Here is an 8,753-nt window from a genome sequence, read left to right as displayed (position 1 = left end):
TGTGGTGTACTCACGCCTCTTCTGCGCATGTTTTTCATGTGCAGATCCAGGTGCTTCTGAGCAGGCGTACGGCCAGTAGCTATCAGGGAGCGTATTGGGGACTTGAGGTATACATCTGCTACGTCCGCAGATCCACAAAGTCTCCTTCTCATTTTATCCATAGTTGTTAGATGTTATTTCGATCCCTCTTTGTATTAGACTATTCTGGTGACCAGAGCAGTGTAAGATTTCTTATAGCCTGTGTTGCCCGTGGGTTTCCGGGTCTTGGAGGTTATTTCAGTATTTTGTATTAAAGTGTATGTGCCAGGCGGCAACTGTATACATTACTCATGTTATTTAGCTTCGAATATAAATTTCGCAAATGTTGTTACTTCCGCAATCTGTTAGGCTTACCTAGTCGTGAAGACTAGGTGCCGTCATGACGTGTTCACAATTGGTGAACTAGGGTCGTGACAGCTCCAAAATATACCAATCACAATTCTTCCTCAATCGTTCACATTATATGAAATTTATCAATTAAACAAGGAAGTTGTGTCGCATCATTCGAATTAAAAGCAATTAAGACTCACGGTCATGCTAGACTCCGGTGCATAGACAACCGTCACCATGCCTATACACCGTACTCCACATTTAGCAAGTAGCAAATAACATCCTAATCCTATTCCCTCAAGCCAAAGTTAGAACAAACACTTACCTCGGTCCAAGAATAGCAGTCAACTCTCTAATACCGCCTTTCCTCTACAATCCAACTCCGAAACAATGATATCTAGGCATAATTAGTTCGATAATATCAATAAGGGCTCAAAAACATAATCTCATAGCCTAGATATGAAATTCCAATCATTCTTCCAAAAATACCAAAATTCGACACCGGTCCCACATGGTCCAAACACGAGGCTCGGACCAAAACCCAATCACCCATAACCCCACGAGTTCAAATATATAATTTATTTCAAGTATTCGACCCCAAATTGAGGTTGAATCACCCAAAATTCTCAAAACCCTATCTCTACCCAAAACCCCTAATTTCTACTTTGATTTCATGATTTAGGGCTAGGAATTTAGTGATTAGATGAAGAAATTAAGAGAGGATGAAGTTAAGAACACTTACCTAAGAAGCTATGGAGGAAAAGGCCTTCAAAATTCGTCTATGGAGTGTTAGGGAGAAGAGTTCATGTGGAAAAAATGAGGAATTCCCGTGCTGCTACTGTTCTGGACATTAAAATATAACTGGGCAAAATTGCCCTTCCCGTTCGAGGGAAAGGGGCCGCGTTCGCGAAGGGTAAACTGGGCAATGCATCGCGAACGCGTGAAAGGGAACGCGAAAGCATAGAGGAAAAATGTTGGGGTCCAAGATTGGCCTACGCGAACGCGTGTTATGGGACGCGAACGCGATAGAGGACACAACAAATCATCTCGATCGCGATGGCCAGAGCGCGAACGCGATAAAGGGAAATACTGGGGCTTGAATTTGGCTTACGCGTTCGCGAGGGTGAAGACGCGAACGCGAAGTGGGAAGGCACAGAACTACGCGGACGCAGACCTAGTGATGCGAACGCGATGAAGAAAACCCCTGTGCAAAAATTGCAGAAAATCTGCTAACTTCTTAAGTGCAAAAACACCCCGAACCACCTCCAATTCACTCCCGAGCCCAATCACACACACTAACTCAATAACATCCTACGAACTTACTCGAGCGATCAAATCGCCAAAATAACATCAAAAATCATTGAATCAAGCCTCAAGATCGTCATTCTCATTTCAAACTTCATAACTTCAAATTTTAGATATTTAGGTCCGAAACACGTCAAATGACATCCGATTTCGACCAAACTTTACAGAAAGCGCTTAACACATATTTAAGACTTGTACGGGGCGTCGGAACCAAAATACGAGCCCGATACCATAGTCTTTTGATCAATTTTCATTTCCATTTTCCTTAATAATTTCAGAAAAACAATTTCACAGAAAAATTCATTTCTCGGGCTCTCGACCTCGGAATTCGAATCCGGGCATATGCCCGAGTCTCATATTTTTCCACGGACCCTCCGGGACTACCAAATCACGGGTCCGGGTCCGTTTACCAAAAATGTTGACCAAAGTCAACTTTAGCAATATTAATATCAAAATTCTTCAAATTTTTCACAAAGTTCACATATTTCAACATAAAAGCTTTTCGGCTTCGCGCCCGGACTGCGCACGCAAATCAAGGCAACTAAAAGCGAGGTTTTCAAGGCCTCGGAAGCACGAAAAAGAGAGAAATCCGGTGATGACCCTTTGGGTCGTCACACTCAGCCAGCTGGTGAATCAGGCGAGCCAACCCAACCTTCGGACGAGGATGCTGAAAGAATATGGATGGAGTCTGCTGGCGGTCCAAAATGGAGGAAGGTATACGGGCTTCCTACTAAAAAGTTCCATCGCTATAAGTGTGGAATGCAAGGAATGGGGACTTCCTCGCAAGGCGAGCAACTTAATAGGGAGAGCCTCTCCGCTATGCGGGAGACTGTGACAAAGCTCACATCCGAGCTAGAAGCGGCCAAGGAAAGAGAAAGGGTTAGAGATGCTCAATTCCTTGGCATGCAAGCTCAGATCAGAACTCTCCTATCTACTGGAGCTTTTCCGTTGCCCCGGTCTCGTGAGTCATCGCCCGAGGCTCGACTTGAACGTGAGCGTTCCTTCCGTCCTCCCCGTGATCGTTCCTCGCGTCCTCCTCGTGGTCGTTCTTCACGTCCTCCACAAGACCTTCTCGACACCGTCTTTTAGATGAAAGTTCATCAGACGGTGATGATGATGTTGTACAAAACACTCCTTGACTTGTATATACTTTGAACTCGACAAATTGAACCGATTCTGAACTAGTTGTAATAAGTTTTAACTTGGTTTTGGATTTTTTAGTTCTATTGAGCTTTAATTTGTTAGTTTTAATGTATTTATTGAATTGTGTTGTTGTTGTTGTTGTTGTTCTGTTGTTATTTAGGGATTTTGGTATGCTGGCAGGTGGTGTAGCTGCCAAAACAGGCATTTTATGCCAAAATTAAAACCCAGAAAACTGACCAAAGTTGGTCGGTTTCTAATTAAAAAAAATAATTTTCTGCTGATTAGAGACCAAGGTTGGTCGCTTAATTTCAAAAAAAAAAATAAAAAAATAAAAAATTATGGACCAAAGTTGGTCGGTTAATGATCAAGGATTACCCAGATTTCAACTTTACCGACCAACTTTGGTCGGTATAGTTAAATTTTAATTTTTTTTAAAAATATATATTTTATTTTACTGACCAACTTTGGTCGCTAATTTTTAAATTTTAATAATTAATAAAATAACGTAAGTTAAATACACCGACCAACTTTTGTCGGTAAAATTAAATTATTAAAATATGTTACCGACCAATGTTGGTCGGTATGTACTTTAAATTGTACAGTTGGTCCTTTTACCTTTGCGACCAACCTTGGTCGGTAATTAGCGACCAACATTGGTCGGTATACTAAAGCGACCACCAAAATAGCGACCAAGCCTGTTAGGACGCGTTTTAGTCGGTAAATTGCCTAAACCGACCAACGTTGGTTGGTTTTTGTGGTCGCTAATTACCGGATTTCTAGTAGTGGGCGTTGACCACACTAATTGTTGGCTAAATTGGATTGCATGTATGGGCTAACCCCACCTCATTAGTAGAGAAATTAAATAATATGAAAGAGATAATGTCTGAAATAGTATATTTGAATAAATTGAAATCTGCTTACACTCGAAAATTTCTATACTTTAATCTCAAAATAATAAAAAGTGATTGGTTTCCATATTGCCAGAATTTTAAGCTTCCTCGAAGCTATAGCACCTACCATATTGGTAAAAGTTACATTATGTAACGACCCGCCAGATCGTTTTGTGTATTGTAATCTTATTCTCCTATTTATTGCCTCTTGTATATTCATTTGTGGGAATATGTGACTTGCCGGGGTAGTTGGTTTGGTTTCGGAGATGTTCCGGAGTGAATTGGGACACTTAGTCCCAAGATTGGAACCTTAAGTTGGAAGAGTTAATCGGAGTTTGACTTTTGTACAAACGACTCCAAAATGGAGTTTTAATGGCTCCGTAAGCTTCGTATGGTGATTTTAGACTTAGGCGTATTTTCGAATTTGGATTTGGAGGTCCGTAGGTTGGTTTGGTGCTTTTTGGCGAAAGTTGGAAAAATAAAGGTTTGAAAAGTTGAGAGGTTTGACCGGGAGTTGACTTTATTGATACAGGGTTTGAATTTTAGTTTTGGGAGTTGGAATAGGTCCGCTGTGTCATTTGGAACTTACAAGCAAAATTTGAGGTCATTCGGAGTTGTTTAGGCTTGTTCGGCGCAAGTTTTGAATTGGTAAAGTTCATTAGTTTCCTTAGGCTTGAATGGGGGTGCTATTCGTGGTTTTGATATTGTTTTGTGTGATTTGAGGTCGTAAGTACGGTCATGTTGTGTTTTGGAAATGGATGGTGTGATTGGACGGAGTCTGGGGGACTCGGGTGTGTTTTGGATGAGTTTCAGACCATTTCCATCATGTGTGGGACTGCTGTTTCAGAGGTTCTGGTTTCCTTCTTCGCAATCGCTTAAGGCATGTGTTGGTAGGGAATTTTTTTTTCGCGTTCGCAAAGCTTTGAGAGGCACATGACATCGCAGATCACGAGGATGGTGACGCGTTCTCGTAAAAGAGGTGTTCAGCTGGGGCATCAGGCGATAAGCCTTCGCGATCGTGGAAGGTCGCTCGCGTTTCCGAAGAGGCAGGATGGTTGGGCATCGCGTTTGTGAGCTGGGTCTCGCGTTCGCGTAGGCCATTTCTGGGGCAGTTATTTGTGCTTCACGATTGCGGGACCTACATCACGATATATAACACTAGGGTAGACTATACATGTAACGACCCGACTGGTCGTTTTGAGTATTTGCACTTCGCTCGATGGTTTGAGGGCATGAGTAGCTCCATATGATGTATTATGACTTGTGTGAGTCGTCGGTTTTGGTTTTCAGGTTATTCGGAGTCGATTCGGAAGAACGAATTTCATGGTTTAAGCTTTAAGTTGGAAGAGTTGACCAAGTTTGACTTTTTTAGCATTTGACCTCGGATTAGAGTTTTGATGGTTCCGTTAGGTCCGGATGGTTATTTTGGACTCGGGCGTATGCTCGGATTTGCATTTGGATTTTTCTAGAAGGTTTCCACAAATTGGCGAAAGTTGGAAATTTGAAGGTTTGGAAAGTTCATAAGTTTGACCGGAAGTTGACTTTGACAATATCGGATTCGGATTGTGGTTCTGAAAATTTGAATAGCTTAGTTATGTCATTTAGGACTTGTGTGCAAAATTTGGGTTTATTCCAGGTGGATGTGATATGTTTCGGCGTGGGTTTTGGAAGTTGAAAGTTCAAAAGTTCATTAAGTTCGATTTGGAGTGTGATTCGTCATTTCAATGTTGTTATGCGTGATTTGAGGCCTCGACTAGGTCCGTGTTATATTATGGGACGTGTTGATATATTCGGACAGGGTCCCGAGTGGCAAGGATGAGTTTCGGATGAGGTTCGAATCATTTGGATCATTTTTGGATTAAGTTGTTGTTGGCGGATCTGGTGTGATTGCACCTGCGGCAGGTTTGTGCAGGTGTAATAATCGCAGAAGCGACAAAGGAGTCGTAGGAGCAGAAGTGCTACTGGGAGCAGGAGTCCGCATAAGCGGAGGTTTTTTCGTATCTGCGAAGGCGCTGATGCGGTGAGTTTGGGCTCAGAAGCGAATGTCTGTGCAGAAGTGAATGACAGCGCAAAAGCACAATTTTGACTCGCACCTGCGTGAGCACAACATCAAAGTTTGAACCGCAGGTGCGAAGGTAGGCCTCCAGTGCTTCTCCACAGAAGCTTGATTTTAGTCACAAAAGCAACGCCACTGAAGCGTCTAATGTGTCGCAAGTGCGAAAATGCTGGGCAGAAGCTATATATCGAGGTTTTTGGTTCTTTAATCATATTTTGAGATTTGGGGCTTGGAGTGAAGCAATTTTGGAGGCAAACTTCATTACAAGGATTGGGGTAAGTGTTCTATACTCGGTTTTGACTACATTTCGTTATTCTATCTTCGCTTTTGGTAATTAGATTATGAATTATAAAGAGAAATTGGGGGTTTTAACCTAAAGTTTCATAGAGTGAGTTTTTGAGTTTTGAACACTAATTTGGAGCCGGATATGAATGAAACTAGTATGGTTGGACTCGTAATGGAATGGGTTGTCGAATTTTATAAGTTTCGTCCGGTTCCGAGGCGCGGGCTCGAATTTGACTTTTTGGTCAATTTTGGGATTTTAGTTAAGGATTCGACCTTTATCATTTTGAATTGTTTCCTTGGGCTTTAATTTGATGTATTTGAGTTGCTTTTGGCTAGTTTCGAGCCCTTCGGAGGTCGGTACGCGCGAGATGGCATTTTTGGAGCATCGCTGGCTTGCTCAGCGTTGGATTTTGCTTGTTCAAGGTAAGTAATACTTCTAAACTTAGTGCTGAGGGTATGAAACCCTGAATACGTGCTTTGTGATTGATGTTGAGGTGACACGCATGCTAGGTGACGTGCGTGTGGGCGTGCCTTTGTGTAAATTGTGATTTAGTCGATTCCATGGAACTGTGTAGCTATCTTATGCGAACATTTCTGCTATACTCTATGTGCTAGAGCACCTAAGCTGTAATTGATGCTAGAACATGTTTAGGCTATATGCTGGTATTATTGGGACCCATAATGGTCGCTCTTTGCTGTTGCGTTATTCGATTAATTGTAGTTATGTACTCAGTCGCATTCATCATTATATATCATATCCCAGTCTCTGTTATTGTACATTGTCACGTCTCATATCATTGATTTGGGCTGCTCAGCATGAGTGTTGTGAGCCAAGAGACTGGAGAGATTGATGACTGAGTGAGGTCGATGCCAGGATTGTGAGGATATTGATACTATAGCACGTGAGTTGTCCATGCAGCACGTGAGTTGTCCGTGCGAACCCCGCTATTGATACTATAGCACATGAGTTGTCCGTGCAGCATGTGTGTTGTCCGTGCGGATCTAGATATTGATACTGTAGCACGTGAGTTGTCTGTGGATCATGTTAGTTGTCTGTGCGGATTATAGCGCTTGGGCTGAAGGAGCCCCTCCAGAGTCTGTACACCCCTAGTGAGCGCAGTAGCTAGCAGTTATTATGCTTAGCTGGATCTACCTTGTACAGTACCGACTGAGTGTGTCGAGTGATTGAGCGTGATGAGTGGAAAGTGTGAGACAGTGAGATTGAGTACTTGGAGAGTGTGAGTACATGAGTTCATCAGTGAGATACATTGCCTTTGACATGCATACTTGAACTACATGCATAGAGATGCATTTCCTTCTACTACCTTATTTTGGTGACATCCATGATTTCACCTGTATATTGACATGTAGGTATAGAGATGAATTTTCCTCATGCTATCTGGAAATGAAACATCTTATTTATTGTTGAAAGGCTTTTGGGAAAAATCACAGTTTTTAAATTTACTCATATATTTTTGGGGCTCTCGATGAATGATTTGGGATCTCTTGTATACTTGAAAAGCATGTCTATCTTTCCGTAACTGTGAACGAGTTGAGTTATTTCTTATAACATCTTTATTATGTTGTTATGAACTGTTGCTTGTTATTGGAGTTGGACACTGACCTTGTCCCAGCTCGTCACTACTTTCAACCTAAGGTTAGGTTTGTTATTTATTGAGTACATGGGGACGGTTGTACTCATACTACACTTCTGCACCTTGCGTGCAGATGTTGGATGCTGATGTTGCTGCACACGGTGGGAGCTGGATCTGAAGATGTACTTATGTTCCAGTCATAGCTGCCTCTTGATCTTGGTAGCTTTAGTATTTCAGATCTGTTCATGTATATTTCAAATAGATGGTGTATTTTATTTCAAACCATCTTTGTAAACTCTATATCTTAGAAGCTCATGATTTGTACTACCAGTCCTTAAGAAGTGTATAAAAGTTAAGTTATTTCATCATTTATTTTCTTAGAAAATCTCATTGAATTGGATTCTTGTTAATTGGCTTACCTGGCGGGTTGGGTTAAGTTCCATCATGACTAGTTAGATTTTGGGTCATGACAAGTTGGTATTAGAGCTCTAGGTTTATAGGTTCTACGAGTGATGAGCGAGTGTCTAGTGGAGTCTTGCGGATCGGTATGATGACGTCCATACCTATCTTCGAGAGGCTACAGGGTATTTAGGACATACTTCCCATCTTTCATTCTTATCGTGCGGCAGTGGTTCAGCTTGAAGCGTAACTCTTAGAATTCCTTCCACGCATTCGTATGTGTATGTGAGCACTCGGTATCAGTTGTGCATCGGCGGCTTGTGATCCCATAGATGAGGTGCGAGATGTGATTTTTGTGTGCTGATGATGGGTCAATCTAGAGGACTTGAGGCTGGGTTTTGACTATAGCTTGAGCACGGGGATTTCAGTTGTGTGTATATATGCTTTTGGACCTCTATGTCCAGTGGTGTCCCTATGAGTGAATTTGTGGCCCGATGAGTGGTTGGGTAGCTATAGGATGAGTATAGCGTGACTGCGAGATGTGTTTTGATAGATTGAATGTGATAAGAAGAGTGTGCTGGAGATGTAAAAAAAGACTATTGGGTGCTTGATTTCTGTCTTGATGTGACATATAGTCTCGAGTTATGAGTGTGTTGCAAGATTTTTCATGTTGTTTAGTTGTGGAACGAAATAGATTTTCATGTCTTGTTG

Source organism: Nicotiana attenuata, chromosome 2 (assembly GCF_001879085.1).
Source record: "Nicotiana attenuata strain UT chromosome 2, NIATTr2, whole genome shotgun sequence".
Lineage (NCBI taxonomy): Eukaryota > Viridiplantae > Streptophyta > Magnoliopsida > Solanales > Solanaceae > Nicotiana > Nicotiana attenuata.
This window is presented reverse-complemented; position numbering follows the sequence as displayed.